Consider the following 14,357-nt stretch of genomic DNA (forward strand, 5'->3'; position numbering starts at 1 on the left):
TTACCCGGGCTGGTCTTGAGTGCTTGACCTCAAACAGTCCTCCCACCTTGGCCTCCCTAAGTTCTGGGATTATAGGTGTGAGCCACTGTGCCCAACCAGCTGTCATTTTTTATTTTCTAACTTGTATTTCAGTGCAATCGACTGTTAAAATGGTGTCCTGCCCCAGATTGCCACCATGTTGTTAAAGTCCAGTATCCTGATGCTAAACCTGTTCGCTGCAAATGTGGGCGCCAATTTTGGTAAGCAAGTGATTTCCTAAACTGAAATAGTGCACAAAGCGTTTTTATTTCTCCTGTTTATTCTTGGTAGTAAAATAGAAGAAAAAAAAAGTTTCCCTTCGGCAGGGAGATGTCTGATACTGGTTTAAAATAGTATATATTTCTTTGAGAATTGTATGAAAAGGTCACGTCTCAAAAAATTTTTCCTCTTTCCTTGATCTAACTTTTTTGAATTTTTTTTATGGAGAAAATATACAACTCTAATCATATCTTCCTGTATGCTCCACTGTAACTTAAGGGAAGCAAACTTGTAGATTTGGGACTATACGTTTTCCTTTACTCTGCCAAATTTTAACCTTACTTATGCAAAGGAAATGTGCAGGTAAATTCGGCTGATGGTCTCCTTTTTAACTAAGAGTTTTGCTGTGGCTCTTCTTGCCCAGCTTTCTTGGTAACTTGGGTTTTTGGAGATCTATAGTATACTCTTCAGCCTCTGAATTCTAGATTTGAACTGCCAGGAAGTTTCCAGTGCCATATATTAGGGGATGTCTTAATCAGTTCAGGCTCCTTTATGGGTGTTCTCGTTTTTTTCCAAAGTGGATACGCTGAAAATTTTTCAAATTTTTGACTTCTTATTTCCTTTTGATGAACAGTTTATCTCTAGGTCATTCATCTCTTCTTGCATTTTCTAAAACATTGAAGAGAAGCTAAGCTGCATCTTCAACACTTTGCTTGGTAATTTCCTCAACCAGATATTCAGTTTCATATCTCTACCTTCCCCAAAACAATTCAGCCAACTTCTTTGCCACTTTATAGCAAGGATGGCCTTTCTTCTAGTTTCTAACAGCATGTTCCTCATTTTCATCTGAGACCTCATCATAATGGCCTTTAATGTCCATTATTTGTAACAACATTCTGTTCATGGCCATTTATTTAGGTTTTCTCTATGATTGAGGCATTCCCCACACTTCTGTCTTTCTGAATCCTCACCAGAATGACCCTTTAACAGTTCAGTTCATTCACAGTGATCTAGGCTTTTTCTAGCTTGCACTTCCAAGCTCTTCCAGCCTCTACTCATTACCTAGTTTCAAATCGGTTTTCACATTTTTGATTTTGTTACAACAGCCCCCTCACTTCTTGGTACCATTTTCTGTCTTCATATTCAGGCTGTTATAACAAAAGACCATAAACTGGGTGGCTTCTAAACAACATAAATTTATTTCTTACAGTTCTTAAGGGTGAGAAGTCCAAGATGAAGGTGCCAAAAGATTTGTTGTCTGGTGAAGGCCCGCTTTTCTGGTTCATAGATGATGCCTACTTGCTGGGTCCTCATATGGTGGAAAGGACAAGGCAGCTCTCTGGGCACTTTTTATTTTTTTTAAAGGATGCCAATTCCATTCACCTCCTAAAGGCTCCACATCCTAATGCTGTCACATTGGTTATTAAGTTTTAACATACACATTTTAGTGGGACACTAACATTTATATCCTGCTAGAAGTTTAAGATGCTTTTCTGTTCCTTTGAGGGTCTTGAGGAGTAAGAAGCCCGTCAAGCCAAGGGGCTCTAGACCCAGCAAATAGATTTTTTGTTTTGTTTTGTTTTGAGAGAGGGTCTCACGCCATCACCCAGGCTGGAGTACGTGGCACGATCTCGCACTGTAAGCTTTGCTTCCCAGGTTCAAGCGATTCTTGTGCCTCCCGAGTAGCTGGGATTACAGGCGTGTGCCATCACGCCTGGCTTGCTTATTTGTTTGTTTGTTTGTTTATTTTAGAGGCAGCATTTCACCATGTTGGCCAGGTTGGTCTTGAACTCCTGGCCTCAAGTGATCCACCTGCCTTGGCCCTCCCTGAGTGCTGGGATTACTGGCAAGAAGCACCATGGCCAACCAGATATTTTTGGGGAGATGGGGGGTAGATATTTTATTGGTATGCCATACTTTTGTTTTTTTCCTCCAAACATCTATAGAATTACACTTAACACATCATTAATAATAAATATTTCCGAAAAGAGCAGGTAAGCTCACAGAGATTGAATATGTGTAAAATAAATACTGGTATGATAAAGATTAAATATGCATTGTTATTTTAGAGAAAGATAATACCTACTTTCCAATGTATTTTTAGCATGACACATGTCACACAAAGTATAGAGAATACAACAGTGAATACCCTATGTAGCTACAATCCAGCTAAAGCGAAATTAGTATTTTGTTTTTCTTCATGAAGAGATAAAATATGACACATATCTGAAGCTCCTTGGTTCCATGTTCCTTCCCATTCCCTATCTTTCTTTTCAGAAATAACCATTTATCTTAACCTGATTTAAATCAATAGTAGTTTCTCTCTTTAGCAAAGGACTTTTTGCCATTCGTAAATTGCTTAATTAGCTAATCTGTCATTTTATTATTTTTTTCTTAAGCATTTGTGTTTGTTAATTATCCTTCTTTTACAAATGTATATGTCATGAGCTTAGAAAACAAAAGTGAATTACCGATTAATACATGTTTAGTAAGTAGTTAGTCTTTTTTTTTTTTTATAACTTGCCCAGTACCATTTCCCTCTACAGGGCTGAGGTTCTTTTGTTTAAATAATGCGAAGATGTGATCTATTTGCTTCCCATATATTGTTTACTGTGTATTAGTACTAAATTATATAAGTAACCTAGAAAGTCAGCCTTTTATTCTTCATTTAGGGTGTTAAGTAAAAGATTAAAAATACACTGATGAAGCATGGGTTGAAACTTCTCAATATAGTCTGAGGCACCTTAGCAACAATTATTATGACATTGTCATCAAAGCGTGTCTTCATGCTTATAGTCATTCTTCATTTCACACATATTGAGTACCCACTATGTTTTAGTTCTAATACTAAATTCTAGGTAATTAACGGTAAAGCAGACATGGATTCTCTCCTTGTATTTGCCAGTCACTAGAAACTAGTGACTGTGGAACTATAAGGCATGAAATGATTGGCTTATTTGCTTACTTACTGTAGGGAGGCCTTAATTCTATTAACTCTTTGTATCACTTAACAGCTTTAACTGTGGAGAAAACTGTCATGATCCTGTTAAATGTAAGGTGAGTTTGTCTGACATTTCCATTTTTAAGTAATGTAATGACACACTTCTAAGACTTAGTGACTGAAAATCATAGCTGATGATTTTATCTATCTATTGGTAGGTTTTTTTTTTTACCCTTTTAATTTCGGATGATTATTGCATGTATTCAGAGGTAATTCCTTAGTATAAGTCAAGTCAGTTCCTGATTATTACTAGGATAACCATGGCTAAGGCATGTCTTTGTCAGGCTTTGTAATGAGGGGAATACACACCTTGTAGTTGGGCTTCTTTTCAAGCTCTAGGTTCCCCACTCAGCTTCTGCCAAAGAAAATCCTGCTTTGGTTGATTTTATATATACTGGACATTATAGCTATGGGATTTCCCTGGCTTAAGAAGATATGAGCCTAGTGATAATCTTATTCATTGGCTTTTACATTTAAGCTTGACTATAGTTAAGTGCTAAAGTAATTTGCTCTTTTTTAAAGTCTTTTGTTGTATTCTAACAATTGTTGTTTTCAGACAGTGGTTAAAGAAATGGATTAAAAAGTGCGATGATGACAGTGAAACCTCCAATTGGATTGCAGCCAACACAAAGGTTAGTGTTTTCCTTCAGTAATTCTTGGTAATGAAAATGATAAGGGTTGGTGTTTTGGCATTAGCAAAAGCAATAAGGTGACTTACTTACAGGCTTCGTTTCATCTTTTTCTCCATTGAGTCTTTTTTTTTTTTCCAGAAGGCTTGCCTGTTATTTCCTTTTTGTCTTTGAGTTTAGTTTAGAGTATTGACTACTGTACTACAGTATCCACAGTTCTCTGCCTTAGGTTTCTTCTACTGGAAAAAAATTAGTGTTCTATAGAGGAAAAAGCTGATAATTTTTCAAGTGTGGGATTTGTGCTTGGCTGCCGTTTAGTATACGAATGTATTGGAGTTTACTCCGCCTAGCTTGGTTCCGTTAGGCTGATTTACATTTTTGTTCCTAATTTTTTTTTGAAGTATACTGCTCTCGATACTAGTTTCAAAATTCAGTCTCTTTATGACCACAAGCGACTTTCTTAACCCCAGACAAATGTCTTAGAAGTGTTTAAGTCTTGAGTACCCTTCTCCTTAATCACTAATATAATGAGTAAGCATTTGAATGCCAGCCGTGTACCCAGCTAGTCTTTCAATACAAAGTTGTATTATCCATCCTTTATGTAATTCAGTCCTATCCTGTCCACATAGTGAGTGACTTGGGTAATGAATGGTAGGATGGTTCATGGGCTATTCATTTTTAGTATTATTTTGTACATGTAAAGAAGATGCTTTAAAGAATGCCGAGTTGTTTGACCCATAGTACATAAAGTTATCTTTGAACTGTTCACTCACTCATCACAGGACAATGAGAGTAAGAAGTGCGTGAACGGCCGGGCGCGGTGGCTCAAGCCTGTAATCCCAGCACTTTGGGAGGCCGAGAAGGGCGGATCGCAAGGTCAGGAGATCGAGATCATCCTGGCTAACACGGTGAAACCCCGTCTCTACTGAAAAATACGAAAAACTAGCCGGGCGAGGTGGCGGGCGCCTGTAGTCCCAGCTACTCTGGAGGCTGAGGCAGGAGAATGGCGTGAACCTGGGAGGCGGAGCTTGCATTGAGCTGAGATCCAGTCACTGCACTCCAGCCTGGGCGGCAGAGCGAGACTCTGTCTCAAAAAAAAAAAAAAAAAAAAAAAAAAGAAGTGCGTAAACAGTGAAGGCCAACACAGGTTATCTGTGTGTGTTTAAGTATACATCTTACATACTTACAGATAAAACATGAATATACATTTCTATCTCCCAGAAAGTAGTGAAACAGTGAATCTTGCCACATAAAACAAATGCCTAATTCTTTAAGGAATATATGGTAGAAATATTTTTTTGTTCCCTCCCAAACCATCACGATAAGCATAACTCACGTCAAAGAAAACCTTACTGTGAATATACAGAAAGTGGTTACTTCTTTTATTATTAAAAAAAATTATTAACCAAGCATTCTTTTTTTGAAAATTGAAGATTTTCCCACAAGAAATGTTCCTTAAAGTTCCAGAATTCTTTAATATGCTCTGAAAAACTTATATTTAGAATAAGGCAATTATATTTTCACTAAATTGTTTAAATGGTCGCCTTTTTTCTACATTTAGAGAAATTCCTAGTCGTCAGCCCCGAAGATGTTTAAAATAGGGAGTACAGGCTTGAATATGTTTGGCTTAGTTTAGATTATAGATTATCAAGGAAGAATGGCAATTTGTAAAGCAAATTTAGCTGCTCAATATTTTTGAGAGAAAACCGAAGAGTTTTTCTCTTGAGGTTTTAGAAGCTTTTAAGATTATTAGCTCCCTAAACAGATTTGCATATTGTCAGTGATATCCTAACATTTTGAAAGTTTAATACTATTTGGTTAATTATAACCAAGAAATTTAGAATGAAACATTTTATGCCTGAAATTTGCTTGTTTGGAAAAATGTAAAATTTCTTATGTGGGTGATTTCAAACATTTGATTTGAAATATATAATTTAGAAAATGCTATATTGGCCTATTTTAAATTGCTATCATTGATGGACAGCATAGTCAGTTCCACAAAGAAGGCCAAATTGTGCAAATACTGATATAGTGGGTGACGTTCCCTCCTTGGGGGAGTTACAAACCTCAATCACAAATGCAAGAACAAAAAAACCGTAGGCCTACAGAGAGGTAATTTTGGCTTACTAGCAACCAAGAATATGATATGAGGCCAGGTCAGTGGCTCACACCTGTAATCCTAACACTTTGGGAGGCCAAGGTGGGCAGATTGCTTGAGCCTGAGAGATTGAGACCAACCTGGGCAACATGGTGAAACCCCACGTCAACAAAACATTCAAAAATTAGCTGAGCATGGTGGCATGTGCCTGTAGTCCCATTACTTGGGAGACTGAGGTGGGAGGATGACTTGAGCCCTTGAGGTCAAACCTGCAGTGAGCCGTGATTGCACTGCTGCACTCCAGCCTGGGCAACAATGAGGCCCTGTCTCAAAAAGAAAAAGAAAAAGATTTGGACTTGGAAAAAAATAATCTAACATGATCTCTGTAGCATACTTGTTAAGGAGTACAATGAAAAGAATTTAAAATCTGGGTATTTGACAGGAGAAACTTGGAAAATCCAGTAGTCACAAAATGAATTTATCAATCAAGGTCTGATTTCCTAGTTACCTGACATTGAAGTCAGATTGCTTGGATTTGGATCCTGACTTTACTTATGTGACCTTGGACTAGCTTCTTTATAATTTCTTTCTCCCTTAGTTTATTAATCTGACAAATGGAAATAGGAATAGCACCACTATAAGAAATTAGTTGATACATATAAAACACAGACAACAGTGCATGGGCTATGGGAAGTACTCCATTATTTCTAGATGACACTAGACAGTATAGTATATTTATATGAATAGAATGCTTTTATCTCCCATAATACTATTATTACTAAATACTTAAAATGTTTCTGTCTCTCAACTCTGCTTAAAAAGAAATCTTAGGAAGGCTGAGGTGGGAAGATCACTTGACTCCAGAAGTTCAGGGCTTTAGTGAGCTATGATTGGGCCTCTGAATAGCCACTGCACTACAACCTGGGCAACATAGTGAGACTCTTAAGTTTAAAAAACCAAGTCCTTAAATTGTACGTCTTAAAAGCCAGTGGTAATAATGGTAACAGCTCACTTTAAATAGTGCTTAAGTGTTCAACACTGTTGTAAGTGCTTTATGTGTATTAATCACAATAAATAAGATGTTTAAAAACCAAATCTAGAACTGGCTTTTCTTTAATGTTAGTAATGCAACCTGGTGTAGCGTTGACACCAACTTTATAGTTTCTTTTCATAGGAATGTCCCAAATGCCATGTCACAATTGAGAAGGATGGTGGTTGTAATCACATGGTCTGTCGTAACCAGAATTGTAAAGCAGAGTTTTGCTGGGTGTGTCTTGGCCCATGGGAACCACATGGATCTGCCTGGTAGGTTGGGGAAATTAAGGGAAGAATGTATTCACATAGGTATGTGCCATGTATTATGAATAACATTTTTACCTCATAGATAGCACCATCTAACTTGCAAGCTAAATAAATACATAGTATGTGATTAATGTTATAAGTATATGCAGACACACACACACACAGAAACATACTGCTTTCCTCATTTTATTGATGGCTTACTTGAACTAATATAAGAATCTTGGGCCAGGTGCGGTGGCTCACACCTGTAATTCCAGCACTTTGGGAGGCCAAGGTGGGTGGATCACCTGAGGTCGGGAGTTCGAGACCAGCCTGACCAACATGGAGCAACCCCGTCTCTACTAAAAATACAAAATTAGCCCAGCGTGGTGGCACATGCCTGTAATCCCAGCTACTTGGGAGGCTGAGGCAGGAGAATCGCTTGAACTCACTAGGTGGAGGTTGCGGTGAGCCAAGATCGCCCCATTGCACTCCAGCCTGGGCAACAAAAACAAAACTCTGTCTCAAAAAAAAGAATCTTACACAGCATATGAGCAGTTTTCTCACTGGTTAAGGGTGTAAGCCTCCATTGGTGACAGGCAAAAGTTTAAGCTCTGAAACTCTGTCATACTCTTAAGTATGTTTCCCATCCTCTCTCAATTCTATTCTTCATCTTCTCGATGAAGAAAATAATGCGTATTTCATAAAATGTTTAAGGGATTAAATGTGTTAGTACATTTAAAGTCCTTAGCCAAGTGCATGGTATATAGTAAGCACTCAAGAAATAGCTGCTTCCATAACTGGGGTATAGTAACCACTCCAGGGGAAGTGCAAGTGTTACTCATCTACGCTCTGAGCTGACCTCTCTGGGTATGTTTCCCTGTTCCCACCGTTCTGTATATCATGCAGTTTTAAATGACTCTGAAAAACTGTAATAGCAAAGCACATAGCACAGCATCTATTTCCTGGTAGGTTGTCAACTGTTGGTTCTCTGTGGTGTATAAAAGAGCAGATAAGGTGAATAATCCTGGAAAATTAGAAATATTTGGCTTAACTAACAGATGGCCTAAGAGAAAAGTTTGTCTCTTTCTCAAAAAGTTGAGTTAGGAATTCAGACAAGAGTCAAAGGTTCTAGAAGGATAGTGTTTTCTAATAATGATAGGTGAGTTGATTTGAAATGGACTGCCTCAGGAGGTGGGGAATTTCCTATCACTGGATAAAGAACTAATTTATTATAGAGGATTCAAACACTAGATAGGGTTAGGACAGTTCCTTTCAGCCTGCTAATTCTGTCATAGCAGTAGAAGTCTGGGTGTTTTAACATCTCAGTTTCTCTGTTATAAAAGACAACGTTGGTGTTAGATAATCTGTAAATCCAGGTTAAAATTCTGGGATTTTCTTTTTTTCCTTTTCATTGATTTTTTTTTCTTTATGGAATCCTCTTTATTTACTTGAAGGTACAAGTGTAACCGCTATAATGAGGATGATGCAAAGGCAGCAAGAGATGCACAGGAGGTAAGTATATGTATTACAGGATAATAGTTGACTAAGACTGCACATTGTATATTCATATTCATTAGAGAATAATTTTTTTTTTTTTGAGACAGTGTCTCGCTCTGTTGCCCAGGCTGGAGCAGAGTGGCGCGATTTCAGCTCACTGCAACCTCCGCCTCCTGGGTTCAAGTGATTCTCCTGCCTCAGCCTCCCAAGTAGCTGGGATTACAGGCCCTTGCCACCACACCCTGCTAATTTTTGTATTTTTAGTAGTCAGGCTAGTCTCGAACTCCTGACCTCATGATCCACTGGCCTCGGCCTCCCGAAGTGCTGAGATTGCAGACTTGAGCCACCGTGCCCGGCCCAGGGAATAATTGAGTAGAAGTTTTCAATTCTGAAAGACATTCCAGTAAATATTAGATATTCCAGATATTCCAGTAAATATTGGATATCTATTTACATTTAGAAAGGGAATCTTATCCAAAATATTTATTAAGAACATTCTTTCTTAGAGTAATTTTATGTTCTTTTCATTAATGTAGTCACATAGTATATTTTAGCTTTTGGTAGAGTCTTGCTCAAAGATCCCTCCTACCCCAAGAAGAACAGTAGTGAACAGCATTTGTTAAATGACCCTGGTGCTATTTATAGGCAATATCTTACTTAAGGTTTTTTTAAACCTTTTTGTTCATCAAGAAGCTCTGATGATTATCGGTGAGCTCATTTGGAATGGGCTCAGGAGCTGAGAAATTCCCTATTGCTAGATAGGGAAATGACCCACTATTATAGAAGGAATCCAAACACTAGGTGTGGATTAGATTCTAAAGCACTTTTCATTCCTTTCAGTCTGGTGATTTTATCATAATTATAGAACCCTGGAATTTAATAGTTCCTACATTCACCCATTCCGTATTGAAATTCCCCAGTTGTCCCAGAAATACTCTTTTGAAATGGTTTTCCTAACCAGGATACAATCTAAAACATGGTTTGTTTTTTATTGTTTTACTTGTTAACACATCTTCAAAATGTATTTCTAATAAAAATATCATATATAGAAGTGAATATATAGGTAACCTAGTCTGTCATATTGTTAGAAGTGAAAGTTTTGTCTCTCCCTTTTTAAAAAGACAGGGAAATTCAGCCGGGCTTGGTGGCTCACACCTGTAATCCCCACACTTTGGGAGGCCAAGGCAGGCGGATCATCTGAGGTCAGGAGTTCCAGACCAACCTGGCCAACATGGTGAAACCCTGTCTCTACTAAAAATACAAAAATTAGCTGGGCATGGTGGCTTGCACTTGTAATCCGAGCTACTCAGGAGGCTGAGGCTAGAGAATCACTTGAACCCAGGAGGTGGAGGTTGCAGTGAGCCAAGATTTCGCCACCGTACTCCAGAGTGAGACTCTATCTCTAAATAAATAAATTCATAATAAAATGACTGGGAAATTGTATTTTGTAATTATAAATGATGTTTCACAGACCTTCACAATGTTTGGGTCCATTTACAGGGGAAAAAATCCCTACCAATTCCAATATTGGTTTACATGATATTTATTATGATATTATTTAAATGTATATAAACAAGAACCAGCTATAAACTCTTATGCTCTTGCACAGCTCTACAGCCAAACCAAGAGAGCCACAAAATCAGTGAAACTGAAGTAAATGTTAATTTGGTAGATACTGTTGTTGGGGTTTTAAAAATGTTTTATTACTGTACTGTTAAGTATAATGAGGTAACTTGTTCTCCCACCAATTTTCTTTTCTTTGTTAAATGGTGTCCCTTAAGTCATATCCCACTAACTTTTTATATATTTCTATATTTCCAACATTAATTTTTATGATGCATTACTTGATTTGCCCAGAATGTATTACGGATATATGTCCTTATCACCTTGTTTTCCTCCATTAACCTGATAAAGTTATCTAGACAGATATGCTGTTTATCAAGAAAGAAAATATATGTGGGTTATCCTTGACCTCACCTGGTCTTTTTTGGATGCCGGTAGAATCCCTTTCTGAGATCTATAGGGAGGGTGGGTTATGTGCATAGCTTTTGAGCCAGAGTCTAATGTTTAGATTCTAGATACTAAAATGGATTATTTTTCTATTCACATCTGTTGGACTCAACTAGAATCTTCTATAACTGTGGCAGTACAAGAAAAGATTCCTATCACTCCATTGGTTGGTTGGCTGATTGACTAACTGATTGGGAGCCAGGCCTCCCTGAAAGGATCACACCATTGCATGCCTATCTGGCCTCCTCATCTTTCCCTACTCCCAGGCTCTGGCCTAGCATTTACTGGGAGTTGTAGTCTGAAAAATTACTAGAAGGTTGACACATACTCAAAAGATCCTCCATGGTACCTTGACTGCCCTGCAAAAGATGTACCTGTGTTGTAGAAAACTGTTGATTCATTATATTGCACCGCAGTGCTGACAGTGGTGGATATTTGAATCTTCTTGTCCTCTAGACTAGCGTCAGCGAACTTTTTCTGTGAAGAATCAGATGGTATATATTTTTAGCTTTGCATACTACATAATCTCTGTTGTGACTGCTCAACTCTGCCTCTGCCCTTATAATGCTAAAGCAGCCATAGACTTAAATGAATAGGTATAACTGTTCCGAGTACATTTTATTTACTGGCTGGGCATGATGGCTCAAACCTGTAATCTTAGTGCTTTGGGAGGCCAAGGCCAAGGATCACTTGAGGCCAGGAGTTCAAGACCAGCCTGAGCAACATATTGAGACCCCCTCATCTCTATAAAATAAAAAAGAGTTTTTAAATTAGCCATGCATGCTGGTGTGTGCCTCAGCTATTTGGGAGCTGAGGTGGGAGGATTGCTTGAGCTCAGGAGTTCCAGGCTGCAGTGAGCCATGATCAGGCCACCACTCTTCAGCCTGGATGACAGAGACCCTATCTCAGAACAAAAAACAACAAAGAAAGCAAAATAGTTTTATTTACAAAGACAGGTGGCAGCTGGATTTGTCATGCAGGCCAGAGTTCACATAGTCCTATTCTAAGCAGTCAGGTTTGTAGGCTTTTCCCTGCTCCCCAGACTGTTTTCAGGTCACCGATTGCATTTCTCATTCCAGATTCTGGCATTTGATTGGAGAATTTGTGTTGATCAGGCTCACCGGCTCACGCCTGCAGTCCTAACACTTTGGGATGCTGAGGTGAGAGGATTGAGCGCGGGAGTTTGAGATCAGACTGGGCAACAACTGAGACCTTGTCTCTACAAAAAATTTATTAAAACTTAGCCAGGTGTGGTAGTACATGCTGGCTGAGGTGGGAGGATCACTTGAGCCTGGGAAGTTAAGACTTCAGTGTGCCATGGTTGTGCCACTGCACTCTAGCCCGAGCAACAGAGCAAGACCCTGTCTCCAAAAAAAAAATCTTATTGGCGGTGGTGTACGGGTTTTCTTTTTTCATGTTGAATTTTAGTGAGAAGCAGTTTCAGAATTCTTAGATTAAATCAAGTCCCATAGCATCATACATGTCAATATGGTAAGAGAGGGTTTTCATTTCATTTGGGGAATTTGACAGGCTTGAAAATATTAGTACTTTAGGGGAAGATAAAATGCCAAGCAGATTTTCCACATATTTTCAGATTGGCATGATTTTCCTGTTCATAAGCATTGGTTTGATACCTACCTGACTCTCTTGAAATAACATGACTGTGGTTTTGTTTTGTTTTTTCTTTGAGGTGAGGGTCTCGCTCTGTAACTCAGCCTGGAGTGTGTTGGCATAATCATAGCTCACTGTAGCCTTGAACTCCTGGGCCCAAGTGATCCTCCTGCTTCAACCTCCCGATTAGCAGGAACTAGAGGCAACTTGAGGTGTGCACCACCACCCCCAACTTGTGTTGGTTTTTTGAAGTGTTTTGTTGTTGTATAATGCTGGATCATGTGGTTAGCTAATTCTGTGGCTCAGAATTAGTATATCTAAGCAAGGGACCAACCACAGGGCCAAGTAGTATCTGTTACGTAGGTTTTAAAACATGGGAGAGAAAGAGGAGGTAAGGATAAAGGAAAAGAACGCGTGTGTGTTAAGAACCCCTTCGATAGTGGTTGCATTTAGTAAGCATTTATTAATCGTTTTCTGCAAATCAGGTATTGGAAATAAAGGAAAAGAACATATGTGTGTGAAGAACCCCTTCGATAGTGTTGCATTTAGTAAGCATTTATTAATCGTTTTCTGCAAATCAGGTATTGGAAATATTTTACCTTTTTAAAAGTCTATTCCCTCTAGAGATTTATGGTATAATGGTAGAGGCCTTATATGAATAATTTTTACAATGTAATAATACAAAATCTAAACTAGATACATTGTTGCTTGGATAACAATATATTTTATGTATCTCTAAAGACAGACTCTTTTTACATAACTGTAATACCATTACAGTTGATTCTTGAACAATGCAGGGGTTAGGGACACTAACCCGTCCTACCCCACAGGAAAATCTACATACGACTTTTGATTTTCCCAAAACTTACCTGTTTTAATAGCCTACTGTTGGCCTTACCGATAACAGTCAATTAACACTGTTTTGTATGTTACATGTTTTATTATACTGTGTGCTTTTTTTGTTCTTGGAGCTGGAGCTTCACTCTTGTTACTCAGGCTGGAGTGCAGTGGCAGATCTCGACTCACTGCAACCTCTACCTCCCGGGTTCAAGCGCTTCTCCCGCCTCAGCCTCCTGAGTAGCTGGGATTACAGGCATGCGCCACCATGCCTGGCTAATTTTTTTGTAGTTTTAGTAGAGAGGGGGTTTCACCGTGTTGGTCAGGCTGGTCTCGAACTCCTGACCTCAGGTGATCCACCCTCCTCGGCCTCCAAAGTGCTGGGTTTACAGGCGTGAGCCACTGTGCCTGGTCTATACTATCTTCTTAACAATGAAGTATGCTAGGAAAAACTTATTTTAAAATATTGTGAAGAAGAGAAAATGTTTACTTTTTATTAAGTAGAAGTGGATCAGCTGGGCCCCGTGGCTCACGCCTGTAATCGGAACACTCTGGGAGACTGAGTCCGGCAGATCGCCTGAGGTCGGCAGTTTGAGACCAGCCTGGCCAACATGGTGAAACCCTATCTCTACTCAAAATACAAAACTTAGCTGGGCGTGGTAGCAGGCGCCTGTAATACCAGCTACTCGGGAAGCTGAGGCAGGAGAATTGCTTGAACCTAGGAGGCGGAGGTTGCAGTGAACTGAGATCGCGCCGTTCCACTCTAGCCTGGGCGACAGAGCCAGACTCCATCTCAGAAAAAAAATAAAGTGGATCATCATAAAGGTCTTCCTGTTGAGTAGGCTGAGGAGGAAAATACAGGAGGGCTTGGTTTTGCTATCTCAAGTGGCAGAGGTAGAGGAAGTCGAACGGGATTCAGGAGATGCAGGCACACTTGGTGTAACTTTACGGAAAAACCCTATCTGCTCTGCATTTTCGTTTCTCTAAAAATGTTTCTGTATGGTAACAATCCTCCTTCCATTTGCTTTAGTTTCAGTGCTGGTATAATAGAAAGGTCCATTCATAAAAGAAATCCAAAGCAGTCTTAAGTAATCAGAACCCTTCTGCCAAATGGTCTAATGTCAATTTATTTCCTGACGCTGCTTCTTTAACG

This window comes from Macaca nemestrina, chromosome 7 (assembly GCF_043159975.1).
Source record: "Macaca nemestrina isolate mMacNem1 chromosome 7, mMacNem.hap1, whole genome shotgun sequence".
NCBI classification, from domain to species: Eukaryota; Metazoa; Chordata; class Mammalia; order Primates; family Cercopithecidae; genus Macaca; species Macaca nemestrina.